This window comes from Geotrypetes seraphini, chromosome 4, assembly GCF_902459505.1.
Source record: "Geotrypetes seraphini chromosome 4, aGeoSer1.1, whole genome shotgun sequence".
NCBI lineage: Eukaryota > Metazoa > Chordata > Amphibia > Gymnophiona > Dermophiidae > Geotrypetes > Geotrypetes seraphini.
The window spans coordinates 79,926,119-79,950,837 of NC_047087.1; positions in this window are offsets into that span (position 1 = coordinate 79,926,119).

Consider the following 24,719-nt stretch of genomic DNA (forward strand, 5'->3'; position numbering starts at 1 on the left):
CACCATGCCAATAATATAGGCAGCCAAACATGATGCAATCTTGGTTATAACCACATATCACCCCCCAAGTTTTGCTGACAGTATCCAACTTGCCAATAAAGATTTCTTCCCCTCCCCTCTGAGCTGCCCAGCATCTTCACTCACAGCACATGGCAATAAATAAACCTTATGAAAATCCAAAACCACTGTATCAGCTAGCTCAGCATTATCTACTTGTTTGTTTACAGATTCAAAGATTGGTAATGTCAAGGCCAGCCCAAGAGTATCTCATACCTTTCAGCTGTGCACCATTCCACCCAGGGGCAACACTTCCTGCACCTGCCACTCTACTCATGTTCAGCATCTCCCCTTCCTTTCCATACCTCTTCATAGTCCACCAATCCCTTTCTCTACTTCTCCCTTAAGATGTCCAGCAATTCTCCACTTTTCTAATTACCCTCACTATAGTGTCTAGCATCTTTCTCCTTCTCTATTCCCCTTTCCCTGTGATGTCCTGCATCTCTGCTTCAGTCCCACCCACTCCCATCTTCAGCATTTCCCCTCATCCCTTCCTTAGTATTCAACATCCCTTCTTCCCATCTCAGGGTGTTAAATTGTTTCCCTTCCATTCCTTAAGCTCCCACCCCTTAGCAGCCAATGTATCTACATACACTCATTACAGCTGATGCAGGGCCTTGAGAAGCTGTGCATGATCAAGGCCCTATACCAGCTGTAATGTCTTCCATACTAACTGCCACATCAATGCAACCTTCAAATTGTGCCACCCTAGGTAGATGCCAAGACAACCTATTGAATGGCCTGACCCTAAGTAAGGTAAGACTTGCCTTTGCTTAACTCATGCTGATTCAGTCCCATTTATAAACCGTTCCTATCTATACAATCAGTGATTTGTTTTTGCTTTGTTTTTTTACTTTAGACTTCATATAGGTTATCCTCCAAGACGCTAGGTAAAAATACCATCCATCCAAATGATTTATTGTTCTTCAGTTTGTCAATTTGATGTATTTCAACCTCTAGAGTGATGTGCTTTAGTTTCTTCAAATCACTATTGGTATAGGCATGATTCCCAATTAACAACCCCTAAAACCCAGTATTAATTGCAGCATAGTGAGGAAAAGGGTCTCAGAAACCTCTCAGAACCATCAATACTCAAAAGAAATGAAACTTATTGGCTCCAGATTTCAATCAGTGAACCTGAAAAACTTCTCAAGCATATTTATTTAAGTAGATTTCAGCTTATAATAAAACACTCCATCTCAGATATCAAAATGATAATCTAACATATACTGTATAATCATGCTTAAATGTCAACTTAATGCATTATGATCCAAAGAAAATCTTAGTGCCAGAATCTGTGCCAAATTTTGGGCAAGAGGATTTATACCAACTGAAACCTGATGTAAATCCTTATACCTAAATTAGGCATGGATCCTCTATATTCTAATACTGTGTGGAATACTTAATGCCCCTTTTTTGAATCTGCACAGAAACTTTACGTGCATATCTTTATAGAATCATAACTAGGAAGATATACACATAAATTGTAATTGTCACCAATTAATGCCAATTGATTATTAGCAACTGATTATTGCCATTTGCCAATTAAGTTGTGCACACAATTATGGAATATTCCTAATGTGCACCAAACTTTGGTATGCAATTTGGGGCGCCATATGAAAAATCCAGGAGAATATGTAGATGGTGAAATATGCATGCAATTTATTTCATCAATGACATTGACAATACTAGATATGTCATAAAACAGATAATCTGATAGGAAGTCACTAACATGAAGCTTAAATAAATCATGGCAAAAATGAACCTGCATATATTTAAACTTACCCAGGAGTAGGTGTAAATGTATATGTATATGCACATTTTATAAACAATACGTAATTCATAATGTCATCTGCTTTCCACCCAAATTACAAGTATTACTATTTATTTGCCTAGCACTACTAAATGCATACAGTCTATTCAACACAGGCAAATTGGAAACATAAGAAATTTGGGAATTCAGTTGGTATGGGGATGCTTAAACCACCATGAGCATTAAACATTTGAATTAGGGATTAATCAAAATCAGCCTAAAAAATAGGTTTTTAGCCTGGATTTGAATAGGACAACAGAAGGAGCATGATATACTGACTCAAGAAGTCTATTCCAGTTGTACGGTTGCAGCATGGTAGAAATAGCAGAATCTTGAGGTGGTGGTGAAAGAAAAGAGTAAAAATTATTGTGACTTACCAGGTAATTAAAATTGCTGACGAGGGATGTAGGGACAGATAGGAGAAGAGGGATAATGAGGAGATGCACAGCAAATATGCTTGTAGGTGAGTAAGAGATGTTTGCACTATAGGCAAACAGGTACAAAGGAAACAGCTGAGGCGATGATGATCTTGATCCAAACTTTATTCAGAAGGTACAGTCCAACAAACATCTACACTTGATCAGTAACGCTTCTAACAAGTTGTTCTGTAGTACACAATACTTTGTATTGCTTATCATCTTATTCATTCATAGTAGGTCATAGTGCACCGGACCCCGGAAGAACGTCATTCTTGACCTTAACACAGACTATGTCGGGTCTATAACACTACCGATCTACTGTGTATTTTTGGATTGTTTGTTGGACTGCGCCTTCTGAATAAAGTTTGGATCAAGATCATTGTCTCCTCAGCAGTTTCCTTTGTACCTGCCTTCCTGCTCTCGCTGGGGTCTTTTATTTGGTGGATAGGCAGAAACAGACCTGAGAAGAGCAGTTGTGTGAGTGTAGTGACACTGGCAGAAGATGTCATGCAGCAAAATTGGGAATGGATTGAAAAGGAGAAGGGTGGGAGATCCTTGAGCACAGGTTGAAGTAGTTTAAGCAGGAGATGAACATAGATAAGATTTTAGTAGTGTGTTCAGGATTTTTCTTTGGGGTTCTTTGATATTAAAGTTTTCCCTTCTATTGTGCCTTTTATACACCTATAGTACTTAATTTATTGTATTATATGTTCCCTCTTCCTTCTCTTTATATAGGTAAATGTAAGTAATTATTTATTTCATAGGTACTATAGTTAGATTGTGAGCCCATTGGGACAGAGAGGGAAATTCAAAGTACCTGATTAAATTTCTGGCTATTATTTTAGTCATTTTTATTGTTTTGTAACTGCTTAGAATCCCTCCAATGGTCATCTAGTCAGTTTGGGCACCTCTTTGACACTTATTCAATATTACAACAGGTCTAGCCCAGAAATCCAAATTATGCCCTGGACATATTCCTAAATATTTGATTACTATAGAAAAACATTCAAGTACCGTAATAAGTCTTCCCTAGTCCTGCTATACCATGCCTCTAACATACACCCTTGAGATTTAGACAAATTATTAAGCACTGCCCAGTTCTTTTATCCCTAAATTTCTTACCTACCCTTTAACATTTTTGTTCCTTTAGTCATCTTTACTTGTTAGATAACTGGCTTTAAAATCAGTTGCAGAGTATACGCTGGGCTTATTTTAACAAGGGAACCCTTTAATTGCATTGTAATTTGCAGATATTAAAATTTTGATTAAAGTTTTTTTTTTTCTTTATTTAGGGCTCCTTCCACTAAACTGCAGAAGAGGTTTTTTTTATTGTGGGCCAGTGAGGTAAATGCTCCAGTGTTCAATCAATTCCTATAAGCATTGGAGCATTTACCTCACCGGCCCATGATAAGAAGCTCTTCTATGATTTAAGGGCCCTCGGATTAAGCAGTTGGCTGCACTGCTGAAGAGCGAAGCTTGGTTGAGGGGTTGGGGGATGGGGTGGAAGAAGAGGAGGTCAGGTAGAGAGGTGTTATGGTTGGATAATGAGGGAATAGAAGATTGCTAAGGAAAAGTAGTGGATGATTGGTGGAATGTTGGTGAATCAGGATTGGGTGGGAATTTGAGGATGTGAGGGAGTGGAATTTAGTATTTGGGGATAGAAGGGAGGAGAGGGTGGTTGGGTGTTGGTGAATGGGTAGTGTAGGGAGGTGGATGGGAGTGAAGAAAATTGAGGAATTTGCCCACCCATCCTGTCCCAAAAGGGGGTGAGTGCTTGCATGAGAAAGTATAGTCATTTTTGTGCATTTGTGTCCAGTGTGATGTGGGTATAGATTTGGGGGGATGGAGTCTGTTGCAGTTTTTGGCAGAAAATTGGTTTTCAGGCAGTCAATGATTTGTTATGGGATTGATACAGGGGATGGATGGAAGGGCAGATACTTGTGTGTGACACCACCACAGGTTTTGATGAGGCCGGGTGGCACTGCAGGTCTCATGGGGTGGGGTGGGGGCAAGGGTTGGATCAATGATAAGAGGGAACAGCGTTTGAATTTGTGGGGGGCTGTCAGCTAGGTCATTATTGACTAGCTGACATGGGTTGGGGTCTTGGGAAAATTTCATTGATGTATATTCATGGTTAATGTTATTGCATTGTTTGATAAATAAAACTGCAGCCAGAATTTATTTATCCAAAACTAAGAAGTCTGTGGAGTATTAATTTCTAAGTAGTGTTGGTTTGATCGTGAAAGTAGTGTGAATGCCAATGTTAAATAAATCCATCATTATTTATATAAAAAACTTAGATCTTGCTTATACTTAAATGGATTACAAACAAACAAAACAAAATAAAAATCATAATTTTAACTAAAAACACACAAAAAAACAGTACAACACATAATAAAACAAACAATGTACAGATAACAGATTCATTATTCACTTCAGCCTGGATTCTTGAACTGGAGCCGATATCAGTGGCTGCCTTAAAAGCGGTCGCCGATCATGTGTCAATTAAGCATCAGCACCAATTTTGGAATTGCACTGATGTGAAAAATAGGTGCCAGAAATATAGGGCAGGGTTTTCCGGGCCTACATTTCTGGCACCTATTGTCATATGAATCATGCCTATGTAGGCACTTTAGGCTTCCAAATGCCACTTCCAGCATTGGCACACCTACTTTGGTGTTTGGCAGCCTAAAGTGCTTACACAGGCACGATTCCAGTGCTGATTTTCTTGATACCAGTATGTACCTCAAATCTCAGTTAAAAATGCTATTTGGATGATGTTTTTAATGGAGGTATGGGCGCCTGTCAGCGCCTAGAAAATCCAGTTTGAGAATCCAGGCAGTGCTCCTTATCGACTTAAAAAACTTCTATAAAAAGATGTTTTAAATAAAGGTTAAAATTTTGAATTATATTATTCATTCTCAATTGTCCAACCAGATTATTCCAAAGCCTCACCCCTGTCACCAAAATAGCCATAACTCTGGTACTATACACTTGTTGTAATTCATCAACAGATATTTACATCGTGTTCTCCGATTGTAAGGATTGACGGAGCTGATGTAATGTCACAGTATATGAAAGATACAGTGGTATCCCTCTGTGAATTGCTTGAAAGATCAATACTGACACCTTAAACAGTACTTGAAATTTAAAAGGTAGCCAATGCAACTTTTTGTAGTAAAGGTGTCACATGCTCAAATTTACTGTCACGAAAGATTATACAAGCTGCTGCATTCTAACATAGAAACATAGAAATAGACGGCAGATAAGGGCCCACGGCCCATCTAGTCTGCCCACCTTAATGTCCCTCCCCTACCTTTGCCCTGTGAATAGATCCCATGTGCCGATCCCATTTGGCCTTAAAATCAGGCACGCTGCTGGCCTCAATCACCTGTAGTGGAAGACTATTCCAGCGATCAACCACTCTTTCAGTGAAAAAGAATTTCCTGGTGTCACCTCGTAGTTTCCCGCCCCAGATTTTCAACGGATGCCCTCTTGTTGTCGTGGGACCCTTGAAAAAGAAGATATCTTCCTCCGCCTCGATGCGGCCCGTAAGATACTTGAACGTCTCGATCATTTCCCCCCTCTCTCTGTGCTCCTCGAGCGAGTATAGCTGTAATTTGTCAAGCCGTTTTTCGTATGGTAGATCCTTGAGTCCCGAGACCATCCGGGTGGCCATTCTTTGCACCGACTCCAGTCTCAGCACATCCTTGCGATAATGCGGCCTCCAGAATTGCACACAGTATTCCAGGTGGGGCCTCACCATGGATCTATACAATGGCATAATGACTTCCGCCTTACGACTGACGAAACCCCTTCGTATGCAGCCCATGATTTGTCTTACCTTGGACGAAGCCTGCTCCACTTGATTGGCAGACTTCATGTCCTCACTGACGATTACCCCCAAGTCTCGTTCTGCTACCGTTTTTGCTAGGATCTCGCCATTAAGGGTATAAGACTTGCATGGATTCTGGCTGCCCAGGTGCATAACTTTGCATTTTTTGGCATTGAAGTTGAGTTGCCATGTCCTAGACCATCGCTCCAGTAGGAGTAGGTCGTGCATCATGTTGTCGGGCACTGAATCTTCGTCTGTTGTGCATTTTCCCACTACATTACTCAGTTTGGCGTCATCGGCAAATAATGTTATTTTACCTCGAAGCCCTTCTGCCAAGTCTCTTATAAAGATGTTGAATAGGATTGGGCCCAAGACTGAGCCCTGTGGTACTCCACTAATCACCTCCGTCATTTCGGAGGGGGTGCCGTTCACCACCACCCTTTGGAGCCTACCTCCAAGCCAGCTCCCAACCCATTTCGTCAATGTGTTACCTAATCCTATAGAACTCATCTTGCTCAGTAACCTGCGGTGTGGTACGCTATCGAATGCTTTGTTAAAGTCCAGGTACACGATGTCCAGGGACTCCCCAATATCCAGCTTCCCCGTTACCCAGTCAAAGAAGCTGATCAGGTTGGATTGGCAGGATCTCCCCTTAGTAAATCCATGTTGTCGGGGATCCCGTAGATTCTCCTCATCCAGGATCTTATCTAATTGGTGTTTGATTAGAGTTTCCATTAGTTTGCTCACTATCGATGTTAGACTCACTGGTCTGTAGTTTGCTGTCTCCATCTTTGAGCCTTTCTTGTGGAGTGGAATGACGTTAGCCGTCCTCCAGTCCAACGGGACGCTGCCTGTACTAAGGGAGAGGTTGAAGAGCGCGGACAATGGCTCCGCCAAGACATCACTCAGCTCCCTAAGCACCCTGGGGTGCAGGTTGTCCAGCCCCATTGCTTTGTTAACCTTGAGCTTTGACAGCTCACCGTAGACACTGCTGGGCATAAACTCAAAGTTACTAAACGGGTCAACTGAGCCAACCCTTGTCTGTAGCTGAGGGCCGAGCCCTGGCGCTTCTCGGGTGAAGACTGAGCAGAAGTATTCATTTAATAGTTGGGCTTTTTCCGAATCCTTTTCCACATAGTCTCCGTCTGGTTTCCTAAGACGTACAAATCCCGCCTGAGTTTTTTCTTCTATCACTGATATACCTGAAGAAGGATTTATCTCCCTTCTGGATGTTCTTTGCTAGAGACTCCTCCATGAGGAATTTAGCCTCCCTGACTGCTGTTTTGACGGCTTTTGATTTGGCCAGGTAGTCTGCTCTAGAGTCCTGCTTCCCTGATTGTTTGTAAGAGATGAATGCTTTTTTCTTCTCCTTGATCAGGTCTGAGATCTCCGCAGTAAACCACTGTGGCTTATTGTTCCTTCGCCGTTTACTTACTGATTTTACATAGCGGTTTGTTGCTTCTTGTATGGTTGCTTTCAAAGTCGACCACATGTCTTCCATGTTATCGGTTTCTTCTTGGCTTTGTAGCGCCTGGTGAACGAAGTCTCCCATTTCTTTGAAATTTGTGTCCTTGAATTTGAGGACTTTGGTTAATGTAGTAGATTTAGTGAAACCTTTCCTGATATTGAACTACTTGCAAAGATCTGTATTTACCCAAATATTTTCCCCTATGATTTAAGATGTCGTTCTTTTTGGGCCTCATGTAAAAAACCAAAAAATGTTAACGGGTTAATACTCTTTTTAACAAAATGTAGTTATGGGATGCAAATGAATTCATGGCTCTTCTGCATTTCTTAACTAAGGGGATCTCTTACTAAAAACTGTGTTAAAATTTGAAGTTACTACAGCTGAACTTGAAATTGGGGGCAGGACTTTAGGGAGTACCATTTTGATGTATTAGCCTTACATTGGGACCGAGGAAGAGGATATTGGGGGGCAGGAGGCTCACTAGAGTGCATAAGCCCTTCTGGAGAAATTGCTAGTCGGGATCATTAATTCCTGGCCATTGTTGTATGAAATGCTTATTTCCTGTCAGCAGCTTTGAAAATGTTTTTTTTTTTTTCTCTCTCTCTCTCTTTTCTTAGCAATATCTTTAGAGGTGTAGATATTTTTATTTTCAAAACTGACTCGTTCATGGTTTTTGAGCATTAATAAGCTCCTTGCATGATCATGTAGCCTAGCAGTTCATTAAAGGCAAATTTATATAAGTTTTCATACAATGCCTTTGGTGCCCAAATGTTTATTATTGTGAATTGTACTTTCCTGATAGGACATTGCAACTATGTGCCATTTGTGCCAGTTACCAGGCATTTTGGGCTATTGTTCATGCAAAGTGCACATTAGCAACATTACTTTGCACTTTAGTATACAGGGCCCTTTATCTTCCCTGGTTATGCAGCTCATTCTAATATTGAACTAGCATATAAGGGGGAGGACAATTTACCATTAAAAAAGCACATTTCAAATATCATTCACAATAGCAACCAGGGCAACCAATCCAGTTGAAATGCTGCATGAAAATGCTCTATTTCTCACAAAGGAATCTGAGATGCAGAATTGTCTGTTCAGAATAATGATAATACATTGCATGAAATCCATAAAGAATACACAATCAGCATTGGCACGCCATATTCTAATGACATCTGAATAATAAATTGTACCTCTGAGTAAACTACATAGTTGCATTAGCAGAAACAAACAAAAGTTTCATTTTCTGTAAGATCCTAGTTGCATCCATTTCACAAAACATTACTCTTAATGCAAAAATGAAAAGCATGGCAAATGAATTATATGAATTAAATGCTTAGAATGTATTTAAATCTATGGCACTTCAAAAATATGCTAACATATTTTAATGCATTAATACACATCTCTCCTACTGTGATAGAGATCGCCCACGCCCCTGATCTGCGGTACTTTGGGGTGAGGATCACATCAGGGGAGATGCCTTACCGCAATCCTCACCCCAAAGTGCCGCAGTTTGGGGGGTGGGGGGTGATCACCATCGCGGAAGGAGAGATGAGCCTTGATCGTTGCGGTAGGGGGTAGGCAGATTGCTAGAGCCACTGAGCTGATCGTGGCAGCCACGAACAGCTCAGCGGCCCCTTTTTCGACACTTGGTCTAAGTCAAAACGTATAAGTGTCGACTAGGCAACCTGGCTAAACATTTGATTATACCTGCTGTATGACTATGTCTAGGTCAGCCCACCTCCCGCCTTTCCCCTCTTCTAAAAACACCTCTTTTTGCTCTATGCATTTAGAGGCAGGGGAAAGGCCTAAGCTGGTTTTAGATACATCTAAAACCAGCTTTGGTTATGGGTACTTGGACTTTCTAGACATTTTTTTTTATTATTATGAACCCCATAGTCCAGTGATTTTTCACTTTCTCATTGCATCAAAAAAATATACAACAAAAAAAAAAAATGGAAAATTGCTAGACTAAGGAGCTCATAATAATAATTTTTTAAAAGTCTAAAAATTCACCTAAATTGGTACTTGGACGATTTAAAAGACAGGTCATCCAAGTATTGATAATCAAAACTGGTTTTAGACATATCTAAAAACAAATTAGGCCTTTTCAGTGCTGCTGTACACCCAGAGCTGAAAGGGGCATTTTAGGAGAAGTGGTGAAGGTGGGATTTGCGTGGGATGTAGGCTGATCTAGGCTTAGTCATACTGCAAGTATAACCGAAAGTTTAACGAGACTGCTTAGACGGAATTTATAGGTAATGACTTAGGCGATCTAAAAACAGATGTAAATGCCCAGAAGGTATCCAAAGTGACCTGATAACCACTGCAGACACAAAGTACAGACCCTTCCACACACACTCCCCCAGTGATCACTGACCCCCCTATACTGCCTTAAAAATCAGAATAAAAATGTACATACCTGCCTCCAGAACATCAGCACCTGGCATAGGAAAGCCTAGTAGAGCTGCACAGAGGTAGCTCAAATAATCTGGGGGTGGGCTAGTGAACCATAGAGACTAGGACCCAGGCCCATAAGCCATTCTAACCACTGCATTTATGGTGAAACATGTACGCCCACCAAAACCCCCCAAAACTCTATTGTACTGCCACATAGGCAGGTAGGTCTAGTAGGTTTGGGGGGTGTTTTGGAAGGCCACTAGATGGAACCAAGAAGATGGTATTTGGGATTCCTAAGGAAACAAATCCCACTTCAAGTGTTTTTCTTGCTATGAAAATTAGAAAAAAGTAAAAATAATTGATTTATGACACAATAGCAATTGGTTACACAAAAAAAGGAGGTGGAGGTATTTTTGGTCAGTGATGGAAACTACAAACCATTAAAAGCTTGGTATTGGATTGGATATATCCTTATCCAGGCAGGTTTCTAAGACCATTTTCCTCTCCACTATCTTATTCAATACCCTTTAGTGTGTGTTTTGGGGGGCTCGCCATGACGTATAAGGGAGTTGTGGTGAGATGTTTATGTGGCACCCTTTTTGTGAAGTTCACAGCAGTGCCCTGTAAGGTACCACACTACTCTGTTACCAGTCCATCACTATGCTGACTCCTCCCATGTCCAAAAGGTCTTGTTCTAGGTGTTTTTTACTTGGACATTTTTTGGGGTGAGAATGGGGTATAAGGATAGATGACTTAGGGCTAGATTCACTAAGGACACTGATCATGTCCTGACCACTTTGTGATCACTTTGCGACCACGACCCGATTCACTAACCTTACTCCCAATCCGATCCGCGCCTGATCCGATCCACGCATGCAAATGAGGTAGAATGGTATGCAAATGTAGGAAGACCAGTTGCTCACATCCTTTCTGACTCCCTGCTCTCTACCCCTATCTAGGTAACGAACCGGAACATCAACCCCCCTCGTAACATCATCACATACCTGTACTTATAAACTGCAACCCCTAATCACCAACCATGAACACTCTATTCAATTTACGGAATATTTCTACTTCTGTGTAAGCAGCCTGGCACTTCCTGGCCTGCAGCACACAAACTGTCGTAAACATTATTAATGTTATCAGATGCACACTGCTATACTCATTAATTCGTTGTATGTAAAGTTTCTCTTTATTGTATTTACAGTCTCTCATATTGTAAACCGACTAATTCGCTGTATGTAAAGTTTCTCTTTATTGTATTTACAGTTCTCGTATTGTAAACCGCCTAGAAGTCGCAAGATTGATGGCGGTATATAAGAATAAAGTTATTATTATTATTATTATTATTACCCCGACTCTCCTGCAATTCTCAAGCAGCTTGCATTCAGCCAAGGACTTCAGTTAAACTGCATCTCCTGCTCTCTGCCCTGACTCTCCTGCTCACCCTTCCCCGCAGTACGAGCCCATGGTTTTAACTCATGGGTTTAAAGTGGGTCAAAACCACGAGCCTGCAAAGTAAAAGTAAAAAAAAATTAAAAAGTTTCCAGCTCTGTAAGCATGCGCAGGCCATCTACAGGCAAAGAAGATGGTCTACGCATGCGTCAAGATCGCTCTTAAGCAATCCGTGCAGTCGGTTGTGGGTGTCACTGATTACCCCCATTTGCATGAGGGTGCGTTGTGAATCAGGCGCCAGGCAACCTCACAGATCAGATCGCTAACAGATCAGATTGGATCTATGAGGTTAGTGAATCTAGCCCTTAGCAGTCTGGACGATCAAATGGCCGGACGTACAAGTAGATGATTCTCAAAAAAAACAATTGGGACATATTTTTTGAAAATGGACTTTAAATGCTGCCGACTTTGGGCGACTAGCGACTTAGGCCCAAACAGACTTTGACATATTTTTTTATTATGCCCCTCCATGTGTATAGCCCTTGATGGAGAATGTACAATGCTTCAGTTGTCTTCAGATTTATCATTTATAGTTTATTAAACACATAAAATTCCAGATTCTTCTAGCAAGTAGTTCAAAGCAGTTTCCAAAAACAAACAAACAAGTAAAAAAAATCTATTATGCATAGGAAAGTATGACAATTGTTCAGAGAATCATAAGGCAACACCATAGTTACATGAACCCCATACTAGGCCTTCCATATGCCTGCTGAAACAAGTAAGTTTTCAGAGATGCTCTAAAACATGCATAAATTAATTCAGATTGCAAATTTAAATATGACAAGTTCTATAAGGCAGGTGCTTGGTAGAAAAAAAGTGCTTGGTCAATTTTAGCTGGGCCTTGGATGGAGCAGGAAAAAAAAACGAGCAATAGTGACGGAAGGAACTCACATGGGTACATAGTGAATTGTCAGTGAAGAAAGATAAGATAGGCATCTAGAACAAAGGGTTCTGAAGGTAAGAATTAAGATTTGAAAGAAAATATGAAAGCAGACAGGAAGTCAATGTTCCTGTATTAAAAGCAAGTCACATGATCAAATTTCCTGGCTCAACAAATAAATCATACATATTGTGATGTTGTAAAGAGCATGCAGTTTTTATTAATTGGTCTGAATGATTCTTGCATAAACATGACATAACCTAAATTTTTATTTATATACTTCAAAAGCCTTTCATAAATGTCATAAAAATCAAGATGAGAGTTAAGAAAGGCATGTAAAAGAGCATGCATCACCAAAATAATTGTATACGGAACATATCTGACCACCAGGATTTGGTTTAAATTCAGACAGGATTTTATAACACATTTTATGATTTTGAAGACTGGCAGACACACTATATTATAATCAAATTATAAAGAAAAGAATGTATGTCAAATGACATCCTCATACCCTCTCACTAGTGGAAGAGGTTTTGGTGTGTTGGTTTTACTACAATAAACACATACATATAATAGACAAACATATGGAGTTCTATCTCCCTCTTTTGGGCAGCTATGGAATGATTTGTTTTGATTGAGAGTAGGCCTATAAATTCATTCATGTTTGTTCAAATACTGTTTCAAGCATATCTTTAGAACCAGCTTTTTTAATGGTTGCTTTGATTGGGAGTTGAATCTTTTCAGGTTTGCAAGTTGACCTCTAGTAAAGCTCATTTTTCTGGTATCTCTATACAAGACTAGACCTGCTAAAGTAATGCAGTAGGCCAGAAAGAAATCAGACAGATTGCAAAATGCTCAACACATAGAGATTAAAATGGAAGAAAAACCCCTGAAATTTAAAGACAGTATAAAGTAGGAAAAATGTGCAGTTACATGTAATGCAGTTGTAGCCAGATGTATTAATTATGGGCACATGGGGTCTAAGCCAGGAATCTCTTTTTCAGAGCCCTAAATCCTGGGTTTACACTTTCAAAGCTTTATATATTCCTGCTCTGAGACAGAGAAAGTACATGTAAAATTTGGACTTTATCCTATGGTCTGCCAGAATTTCATAATATATTTTTGCAGCCACTCAGTTCATACTGATACGTTTTCATTCAAACAGAGTTGTATAAGTAAAGCAACAGAAAGTTCAAAAGGCTTTTGTATGAGCTATGTATATTGCCAGGATTAGAAGGTAACAATCAGGAAAAAGTCTATGTACCAGGCTTTGAAGCCCACTTCCAAGTTTTTACTTTACTCCCACCTTATAACCGTGAAAGTGTTTTTTAGCAAAGACTGGTGCGCTGAATGCTCTGCGCTGCTCCCGATGCTCATAGGAACTTTGTGAGTGTTGGGAGCAGCGCAGAGCATTCAGCATGCTGACCTGCGCTAAAAACCACTATCACGGTTTTATCTCGGTTAGTCTCCTCCATGCCTAAAATTAGTTCTGACAATGTGGCTGCAAAAGAAAGTTATAAAGAGCTAGGACATTAAGGGAAGAAGCACTAATTTTACAAGTGTGACCCAGGCATAGACGAAAAGATCTGAAAAGGAGTTGGGGTTGAACATGGAAGTATAGGGGAGGCTGAGAGAAAAACAAGAGCAGACATGGAGTAGGATCTGAGGAGGAAAAGGTCCCAAACATTGAGGCAGAGGGTAAGGATGAGAGGTAGATAACCTCTAAATCAGGGGTGTCAAAGTCCCTCCTCGAGGGCCACAATCCAGTCGGGTTTTGAGGATTTCCCCAATGAATATGCATGAGATCTATTAGCATACAATGACAGCAGTGCATGCAAATAGATCTCATGCATATTCATTAGGGAAATCCTGAAAACCTGACTGGATTGTGGCCCTCGACGAGGGACTTTGACACCCCTGCTCTAAATGGAGTAGTTTGAGAGGAGTTGTAGAGGTGAAACACTAAGGAACAAGACTTGCTTAGAGCTTCCAGGCAAATCTCTTTCATTTGAAAGGAAACTCTAGAACAAGAGGGCATAGGATGAAGTTAAGAGGTGAAAGGCTCAGGAGTAATCTAAGAAAATACTTTTTTTTGTATAGAAAGGCGGTAGATGCGTGGAATAGTCTCTCAGTACAGGTGGTGGATTCTGATTTCAAAAAAGCATGGGACAGGCATGTGAGATCTTATAGGGAGGGAGGAGATAGTGGATGCTGTAGATGGGCAGATTGGATGAGTCATTTGACCTTTATCTTCCTTCATGTTTTTATGTTTCTAAAATAAGGAATAAGAGCTAAGGAGGAGATGGGTCAGAAGAATAAGTAGCATGCTGAAGAGAAAGACAGAGGGAGTAAACATCCAGAAAGAAACATAGGTCCAAGTAGGGTCAAAAGTGGGGAACAATTAAACCATTTAGAAAAGAGCACCACTGTAATTGGGAGAACATTATATAGGAATGGGTTTAGGGAAAGGAGTATGAAGCTAGAAAGGATGATATAAAGGAGTAGAGAGAGATGAGAGAAAAGAAAGTGATCTGTTTATGAAAGGGTTGAGAAGGTGAAAAAAAGCAATGTGAAGCTGATTGTTCAGTAAGGAGGAAAAATTATCAGCTGAAGGAGGAACAAAGAAGGAAAAGATTATACTTGGATGTAGTGAAAAGCAGAGAAAGTGGAAAGAAAAGAGGAAGATAAGAAGGTTTATGGAAGATAATATTAGCATAAGAAAGAGATCAGAGAGAGAGCCCAGATTCTCTAAATGGTGCCTTAACTTAGACGCCAGTAGGCACCTTGCATTTGCTGAAGTTAAGTCCAAAACACAGTTTAAAAGAGGACTTAAAAGACTTTTCAAGGCGCCTACCGGTACCTAAAAAATCAGCACCATAATCAAGCCTCTGAAGATGCTTTACGGTGCCTAATATCACTGTAGGCTTAGCTAACGCCTGAAATGGCGTTAAGTGTCATAAAGTGCCTATGTAAGTGTAGCACCCCTTATTTTCAGTACAGCCCTGTCTTATCACACAGAATTAGAAAATATGTCACAATGGTCTTTTATTCTGAGTTGAAATCCCCAAGACAAGGCTCACTTCCACCAAATTGCTACCGAGGTATTAGGAACTTCAGGGTACTTATAGTATCCAGTAAAATACTAGCAAGGAAAGAGACCGACACTAAATAACAGATATAAGTTAATAGTTTATTGCATAAAATAAAATTTAACCTAGAAATTATTCAGGTAAATATTTTCTTATAAAATTTCTTATACCTTTTATTTAATTTATCTCTAAATTCTATAACATTGCAACTTTATTTTTTTCTCTCACAGGTAAACATTCAGGAATATTGCAAGTAAGTACCTCTTAGTTTCCTTCTTTTACCTCTTTGTATTTTCTTCACCCTTTTCATTATTGTGTCTTTTCTTTGTTAAACTTTAATAATTGCTTCTTTCCTGTGCAGGAACTTACTGAAGCTTCTCAGGTAAATGTCACTTAAACAAAATTAAACCTACTGTGTGCACACAGGAAAATAAAGTTAAAAGAAAACCTTTCCTCTTCTTGCAGGCTTTCTTGTGGTGACTAGCATTAGTTGAGGAGGAACTCCATCAATAAACTGGACACTTGAAGCAGATGGCACCGGAAGCAGTTGGAAGCCACCATGCAGTCAGAATATGCTGGAAACAGGATCAGCAGAAAGTCTTTCTGACAACTCTATGCTTATTCTTTCTGTATAGTTTTCTCAAACATTACTCTTCACCAAAACGTTTTTCTAAAAACTCAGAAATTGCTTTAAAACCTCCTTGAATTACTTAAAATATCAATTTTACTAGCTTTAATTATTCTTAAATCAAAAAAATTAAACAAAATAACTTCCTTTTTGCTACTCAAATCAAAATCCTGACTCTAATCATTGAAAAACCATTGAGAATCTCACATACACACTCTCTCAGAATTTCCACATACACACTCTCTTAGAATTCTTTCCAACACTGATACATCCTCTAAACCAGGGGTAGGGAACTCCAGTCCTCGAGAGCCGTATTCCAGTCGGGTTTTCAGGATTTCCCCAATGAACATACATTGAAAGCAGTGCATGCAAATAGATCTCATGCATATTCATTGGGGAAATCCTGAAAACCCGACTGGAATACAGCTCATGAGGACCAGAGTTCCCTACCCCTGATCTAAACATTCTCCAGGATCCTGAGCTCAACGTATCAGCTGTTTTATGAGCTACTTTAGGGCTTTTCCTCTCCAAGTGAGTTTTTAAAACAATTTATTTTAACATTTTGTTACATAAGGACAATTCATGTCGAAAGTAGGTGCCAGAAATGTAGGCATTGAAAATCATGGCCTGCACTTCTGGCACCTACTTTTGCCAGAGGCATGATTCTCTAAATTGTGCTGTTGCATGATTGACACATAATCTGCAGATGCTTTTAAGGCAGACGCCAACAACAATGCCATTTAGAGAATCTGGGTTTTACTGTGAGTTTTGCCTAGCCCTCCCCAGATAAATTATTGGAAAAGAGGAAGTCCATGTTGAATGTATTTCCATCCTTACACATAAATCCTGCAGAAATTTGTGAAGCCTTGATTATCACTATTTTTCTTACTTATCTGGTCCATTAAAAAGCCACACTAGTACGCCGGTCACTGCGGTAACAGCTCTGACATTCTTAGAATTCCTATGAGCATCTGAGCTGTTACCGCTGCAGCTGGTGCTAAAAATGCTAGCACAGCTTTGTAAAGGAGGGGGGTTAATAACTTATCAGTCCATGAAATTAGAGCAATATTTACTAATAGCTCTAATAGGATACTAATATTTCTGATCACCAGTGTAAAAGAAGAGATTTAAAATCCAGAAGGCTGCATGGTACATACAGGTTTCCAGTTTATATTGTAGTAGCACAAACTTTGTTGTGGGATTTTAAGATGCAGTAGTAGATTTACTTTTAGTCCCTCTTTTACTAAGGTGTGCTAACTGATTAGTGTGCGCTAATCGATTTAGCGCGCGCTAAATGCTAATGCATGCATGTTAGTCTAGGGATGCGTTAGCGTTTAGTGCACGCTAATCAGTTAGCGCACCTTAGTAAAAGAGGGGGTTAGTCTTTTCCACATCTCTGTGTTGTATTTTGGGTACTGTAGTTCTGCTTGAAGTAGAAATATTATTATAAACATATACATACATGGAGAGGCATAATCAAAAGAAACATCTAAGTCCATTTTGGCCTAACTCGTCCAAAGTCGGACATGGAAAAATGTCCATTTTCAAAAAACACGACCAGCATATATTTTTTTTCCTAAAATCGTCCAACTGTATGTCCAGCCGTCTGATCGTCCAGACCGCTAAGTTGTCCATCTTTAAACCCCATTTTCATCCAAAAATTTGTTCGTCAAAAACGTCTAGAAAAAGACCTTTTGGATGTGGGAGGGGCCAGAAAAGTAAGGGACAGGACACCTGGACATTGGAACAGAGCAGTGGGGCACCTTATAGGGCACTGCTGTGAACTTCACTAAAAGGGTGCCACAAAAAAAATCTCATAACAGCTCCCTTATAGGTCATGGTGAGCCCCCGAAAACACCCCCAGAATCTACTAGACCCACTTATCTACCACCCCAATAGCCCTTATGGCTTCAGGAGACACTTATATGGCAGTACAAAAGGGTTTGGACTTTTTTTGGGGGGTGCACATGTTTCTCCATGCATGCAGTGGTTAGAATGGCTTATGAGCCTGGGTCCTCCTCTCCTAACCTACCCCCAAGACCACTAAACCCACCTCTGTGCAGCTCTACTAGGGTTTCCTATGCCAGGCTGCCAGGTGTTGATGTTCTGGAGGCAGATATGTAAAGTTGTTATGTTTTTTTATGGGGGGGGGTCATTGATCACTGGGGCTGTGTGTATGGGTCTGTACTTTGTGTCTGCAGTGCTTATCGGTCACTTTGGATACCTTTTGTGGACTTCAACCTGGTTTTAGATGGCCTAAGTCACAATGTCCAAGTTCCCTCTAGGCAGTTTTGTACGATTAAGTCTAGAACGGTGCAAGTCCGGCCCAAATCCCACCCTCTCCAGTCTGTCTAAAACACCCCTTTTAGCTCTGGTCATTCAGCAGCACTGTGAAGGTCTGAGTCATTTTTAAATATGTCTAAAACCCGGTTCGATTATCGGCACTTGAACGTTTTTTTGTTACTGATCGTCTAAATGCCAATTTAGGTTGGTTTTTAGATGTTTTTTTCTGTTTCGATTATGAGCCCCTTACTATATATATGCATAACTATTTCTTAAATTATCATTAAGAATAAAGTTTAAGAAGAGTATTGGTTGTTTGTATGCAGTGATTTTCTCTCATAAATGTTGATTAGAAATTAATGAAACAGTAAAACTGCTGTATTTAGTAAACATAGATATACACACATATGTCATAAGTATACACATAGAGGGGTATAATGAAAAGGAACGTCTAATTCTGTTTTCGTCTCGTCCAAAGTAAAAACCAATGTATGACACATTTTTGAAAAATATATCCAAATTTTTTTTCATTTTTAAAATCGTCTAACTATACATCCTGCCGATCTGATCATCCAAACCGCTAAATCGTCCATCTTTATACCACATTTTCATCCAACTTTTCATCCAAGTCAAAAATGCCTAGAACAAGCCCTGTTGGAAGTGGGTAGGGTGGACTGAATACCCAGACATGCCACCTAAATAGTGGGATACCTTACAGGGCACTGCTGTGAACTTCACAAAAAGGGTGCCATGTCATCATCTCACTACAGCTCCCTTATAGGTCATGGTGAGCCCCCTAAACCACCTCCAGAATCCTCTAGACCCATTTTTCTACCACCCCAATAGCCCTTATGGCTGCAGGAGCCACTTATATGTCAGTACAAAAGGGTTTTGGGGGTGTATAGGGAAGTGCACATGTTTCAGTATCAATGCAGTGATTACAGGGGCTTATGGGCATGGGTCCTCCTCTCCATGGGTCCCTAACCCACCCCCAAGATGGCTTAAGACGCCTCTGTGCAGCACAACTAGGCTTTCCTATGCCAAGCTGCCAAGTGATGATGTTCTGGAGGCACAATTTTCAAGTTGTGATTAATATTTTTTATGTGTAGTGTGTGGGGGTCTGTATTATGTGTTTGCAGTGCTTAATTGGTCACTTTAGGTGGGTTTTGGTGACTTAGACCATGTTTTAAAAGGTCTAAGTCACAACATCCAAATTTCCGTCGATCCTATGATATATATGCAGTACAACTAAATCTAAGCCGGCCCAGGTCCCACCCAACTCCCGCCCTTGACACTCCTCCTGACATGCCCCGTTTAGCTTTTAGCTCTAATCATTCGACACTATGAAGGCCTAGGTTGTTTATAAATACGTCCAAAACCCATTTTTATTATCGACACTTGACGTATTTTGACAATGTTCGTCCAAGTGCCGACTTAGGCCGGTTTTTGGAAGTTTTTCTCTTTCGATTATGAGCCCCATGGAATCTATTCTAGCATACTAAACATTGTATATCTTCACTTACTAATTAATTTATTTTAGTTGCTGGTTAAAAATAATTATTTCAAGACGTTTACAACTATGCTATTGGCATAACGCAATACAATTAATTCAGTGTATAATTGTAATTTCTTGATTAGATAATGGTGAGGAACATTTTTGTAGGCTTTTTTTACATAGAAACATTGAGAAAGGGTAGTAAGGATGACAGCTGTGAAAGGTATTGATTTTATTAATATTGTACAATGTCAGGCAAACCATTCATTTCATGTAGGAAAGAATAATGAAAAAAAAAAATACAGTTCATACAATAGTTTTAAACATCTGGACAAGGAGAGATTAGGGGATCACTGACAACCTGTATGCAGTTTCGTGTCTGAAATACCATTGGTAGAAAACTGACGAGTAGGATGGTTATTGATTTCAAAGCTGCAAACTTAAAAATCTGTGGAAATGTGGAGGCTTTTAGGCTAAGTTCCAATGACTGAGGTTAACAGGGTTCAGGTTACAGGCTTCTTAGAGTTGTGGGTTGAGGGAAGGGGGTTGAGGCAGCTGTTTGAGAGGTGAGGGTTGTTTCATTTTAGGGGATGCTGATTTGTAATTGGTAACAGGGAGAAATGGGGAAAGGGAAGTTCAGAGAGTGGTGGGTTGGAATGGGTATAAAATGGGTATGCTTTTGTGTGAGCAGGACTTTCATGCCTTGTTTTGAGATTGATTGATTGTCCTACCCCTCCAGCAGCTGCTGCTGGCTGTGATTATCCTGTTAGCATCCTAGGTCAGGGTTCTTTTGTGAGTTCAGAAAGGTTGCTCATTTAGATTTAAGGGTGGAGAGTTAATCTGGTTCTCACCACATTTTTGTCCCTGCTCCATTGTAATCAGGAAATATTGAGTTTGTGTGAGGTTCTCCTGTGTTCTTTGCAAAAAAAAAAAAAGCAGGAGAGATATTGTGTTTATAAGTGCAGCTTCCAATTTGGATACATGACTCTTTGTTCTCATTCTAAATGTTCTCTTTGTTTCAGTTTCTAGTCACCAAGAATGGTCAGCTGGTTGGTCAGGCATTCTTTCATTTATTGGGCTGAATGATGGCAACTACCTGGCTTTATGGTCAATACCTAGGATAATTTAGTGGAAGAGAGAAACAGAAAAGCATGTAATGAATGAAGTTACTCTCTTTGTTGCATCATCAAGTATGATCATGACAATGTCCATTTGTGTTACTTTTGCATCTCAGGAACAACAATTTTTATCATTAGATTTAGAAATGTAGAAACATGATGGCAGATAAAAGCCAAACGGCCCATCCATTATGCCCATCTGCAATAACCAATATCTCTTCCTCTCTCTAAGAGATCCCATGTGCCTATCCCACGCTTTCTTCAATTCAGACACAGTCTCTGTCTCCACCACCTTTCTGGGAGACTGTTCCATGTATTTCTGTATTTCCATGTATTTCCACCCTTTCTGTAAAAAAGTATTTCCTTAGATTACTCCTGAGCCTTTCATCTCTTAACTTCATCCTATGCCTTCTTATTCCAGAGCTTCCTTTCAAATAAAAGAGACTCAATTCATGCTCATTTATATTACGTAGTTATTTAAACAACTCTATCATATCTCCCCTCTCCCGCCTTTCCTCCAAAGTACACAGATTGAAATCTGTCCCCATACACCTTATCATGAAGACTACACACCATTTTAGTAGCCTTCCTCTGGACCGACTCCATCCTTTTTATATCTTTTTGAAGGTGTGGCCTCCAGAATTGTACACAATATTCTAAATGAGGTCTCACCAGAGTCTTATACAGAGGCATCAATACCTCCTTTTTCCTACTGACCATACCTCTCCCTATGCAACCTAGCATCCTTTAAGCTTTCACCGTCATCTTTTCAACCTGTTTGGCCACCTTAAGATCATCACATACAATCACACCCAAGTCCAACTCTTCTGTTGTGCACATAATTTCTTTGCTCCCTAAACTGTACTGTTACTTCAGGTTTTTGTAGCCCAAAAGCATGACCTTGCATTTCTTAACATTAAATCTTAGCTGCCAAATTTCAGACCATCCCTCAAGGTTTGCTAGGTCTTGTTTTACATACTATCTATTCTGTTGTAGATTTTGATATCATCTGTAAAGAGGCAAATCTTACCTGATAGCCCTTCAGCAAAATCGCTTATAAAAATGTTAAAAAGAACAGGACCAAGAGCAGAACCTTGAGGCACACCACTGGTAACATCCCTTTCCTCAGAGTGATCTCCATTGACCACTACCCTCTGTCACCTTCCACTGAACCAGTTCCTAAACCAGCCCATCACTTTTGGGCTCATCCCGAGGGCACTGTATGGAACACTGTCAAAGGCTTTGCTAAAATCTAAATACACCACATCTAGCATACTCCTTTTATCCAATTCTCTGGCCACCCAGTCAAAAAGCATGATCAGATTTGTCTGACAAGACCTACCTCTAGTGAATCCACAGGTTTCCATAAACTTCACCATTCTCTGTTTTAAAAGTGTTTTCATTAATTTGCTTACAACAGAAGTCAGACTTGCTGGCCCATAATTCCCTACTGCTTCCTTTCTTCCACTTTTATGTATAGGGACCATATCCACCCTTCTCCAGTCCTCCGGTACCACTCTCAACTCTAGAGAAGCATTAGAAAAGTCAGTCAGTGGAGCCATCAGAACTTCCCTAAGTTCCTTCAGCACCCTTGGATGTACACCATCCGGCCCCATCACTTTATCTACCTTTAATTTAGCTAGCTCCTCATGAGCACAATCCTCTGAAAATCGATCAGGATCATTTGTTTACTGCGGTCCCACTCCCAGATCTTATGGTGTAGCAGCTATTTTTTCTGCCATTTATATCTTTGCTTTCCTGACTACTCGACCAGCCTCTTTTAACTTTTCCAGATATTTTGCCTGTCTTCCTCTTCCTGCGATCTTTTGTAGTTTTGTGAAAGCTAACCTCTTATTCCTTACCTTCTCAGCTACTACTTTTGATAAGCAAAGCAACCTTCTTTGCCTCTTACTTTTATTTACTTGCTTCATGAAAGATTTGTCGCTCTTACAATAACTACTTTCAGTTTTGTCCATGCATTTCTACTTCTTCCAGATGTTCCCATCCAGACAATTCCTTGACATAACCAATTTCCAGATAATTTATAAATAAGTCAAATAGCACCGGTTCCAGTACAGATCTCTGTGACCCTCTACTGTTTTCTTTCTTCCATTGAGAAAAATTGTCATTTAACCCTTATTCTCTGATTTCTGTCCAATAACCAATTCCTAATCCACAACTGAACTTTGCCACCTATCCCATGACTCTTTAATTTTCTCAGGAGCCTCTCATGAGGAATATTGTCAAAAGCTTTCTGAAAATCTAGATACATTACATCAACTGACTCACCTTTATCCACTTTTTTTAAAGTTTTATTTTCTACTGAGATACCCTGCTGGCTTAAATTGAGAAACCTTTTGTTTTGCCTCCCTGCTTTCAACTTCTTCTCCTCCTACTCTCCTTGAATCATATGACCAGGTGATTTTAAAAAATGCACATTTAAGAGTGATCCTTTTCAGTCTGGTGGGAGTAGAAAAAAAAAATTACCCCTCATCTCATCTTTCTGCCTCTTTACAACACTGATACTCTACCTTTGCATATGTTCCCCTGCTCACCAGACTGGTCCACAACCAAGCTTCTTCTTAATTTCTCTCCTCCTTCCACTGTTATAAATTCTTTACTTCCCTTCCTGCTGATATTAACCATTCCCAATCTTTCCCTTCTCTCCAAGCCACTGAGCACCTTAACACTTCACCTTTCACTCTTTAAACCCACCGCCTCTCCCTTCCTCTTATCCTCTACCTTTTTCTCTGCTCTAAAGTTCCTACATGTTCTCTCTCTCATTCAGTTATACCCTATCTCCCTACATGCACCTCACCCAAGTCACATCAGCAGCTGCCCACTCATCTCCCTTACCGTCACCTATACCTTCCTCCTCCTTTTCTTGCTTTCCATAGGGGACATCAACCCTAATTCTGGTCCTCCCAACAAACTCCCACCCTACTCTTATGGTCCATCTAACTCCTACAGGCCAACCCACAATACCACCAACCTTATTTCTATTTCTTTCCTCCCCTCCTCTCTGCCCTGTTGTGCCTTATGGAATACCTGCTCCGTTCCCAACAAGCTTGCCTACATACATGACCTCTTCATCTCTCAATCTCTCCACTTGCTTGCACTAACAGAGACCTGGAATTACCCTGATGATTGCACCTCAGCTGCTGCCCTGTGTCATGGAGGCTACCTTTTCTCCCACATTCCTTGCCTGGTGGGTCAAGGAGAAGGCATGAGGATAATACTCACACCGTCTTGCAGATTTCAACCCCTTTTCCCACCACCATCTCAATGCTCTTCCTCCTTTGAAGTCCATTCCATCTATATTTTTGCTTCCCAGCTCTCGGAGTAGCAGTCATCTACTGACCCTCAATATGTACAGCTCTTCCTTCCTCACTGATTTTGACTCCTGGCTCTCCTCTTTCCTCAAGCCCTCATCCCCTTCTCTCATCCTCAATGACTTCAATATCCATATTGATGAACCATCCAACTCCTTCGCCTCTAAGTTCCTTACCCTAACATCCTCATACAATCTCCTGCCGTGCTCCACCACCCCTTTACACCAGAAACAACACTGCCTAGATCAAATTCTTTCCTCCAACTTCTCAACCACCAAATTCTGCAATACCACCCTTCCCCTCTTTGACCATCTCCTGTTAACATTCACTATTCATCACCCTACCCCTCAGATCCAGCCAATCACCACCAACATGTTCAGGAACTTTCATGCTATTGACCCCAGAACCCTTTTTACTTCTGTTTCATCCCTCTCCTCAACTACTATA